Here is an 840-nt window from a genome sequence, read left to right as displayed (position 1 = left end):
GCGGGTTTTTATAATAAGCTCTTCTGCTGGTTCTGAGCTGGTTCCTGGTCACCATAATCTCCTCCATCCTCCAGCGCAGCTCAAAACCCAAGTCGTCTTCACGATCTCTCCTGGCAGCCGGGGACAGGGGTGCTCAGAAACACTCCGAGGAAAGTGGCTTTGAGAGGCTTCAAGAGTGAGGACTGACATGAGAAAACAACCACAGGAGGCCCGGGATGGGGTAGAACTGGGACCGAACGGGTGGGTAGAAGGCGGGAGGAAAAATGAGCGCACCGGGCAGCTCAGAATAGAAGATACAAAAGAAAAGTGCCAGCTAGTGAAAACACTGCAAACGGACGGGTGGCAGGGCCCGGCGACTGGGGAGCGGTTTAGAAAAATAGCAATTAGCGCAGCTAAAAATAAAGACCAATTTGGAGACAAAGCCAGATACACAAGGAGAAAAATAAGACTCTCCAGAAAGACAGTGCTTCGCAAACGGAACGCTCAAGAAAATGAGGCTAACGACACTCCCTTTGGGGCTGTTTTGCAGGGGAAGGAGACAATAGATAGAGCGGGGGGCCCGCCGGCCGGGGGGGGCGCTGAGCAGGTGATTGGTGGTGGGAGAGGAGAAATCGGAACCGGAGCGCAGCGTGGACCGGAGTGATCCCGAACGCTGAGCGAAAGGCCCTGCCGGAAGCTGCAGCACGTGTCCCCAAAGTTAGAGATGTGTCCCCGGCCGGCCGCGCTGTGGGGGCAGAGGCATCACGCGGCGCTGGAACCCGGAGGGTTCCTGCAGAATTGCGCCGAGGCCCGCTCCTGGAACCTCCAGGCCACGGGCAGAAGGCGCCCAAGTTCCGGCGC

Source organism: Herpailurus yagouaroundi, unplaced genomic scaffold, assembly GCF_014898765.1.
Source record: "Herpailurus yagouaroundi ecotype Mexico unplaced genomic scaffold, PumYag 163, whole genome shotgun sequence".
NCBI classification, from domain to species: domain Eukaryota; kingdom Metazoa; phylum Chordata; class Mammalia; order Carnivora; family Felidae; genus Herpailurus; species Herpailurus yagouaroundi.
This window is presented reverse-complemented; position numbering follows the sequence as displayed.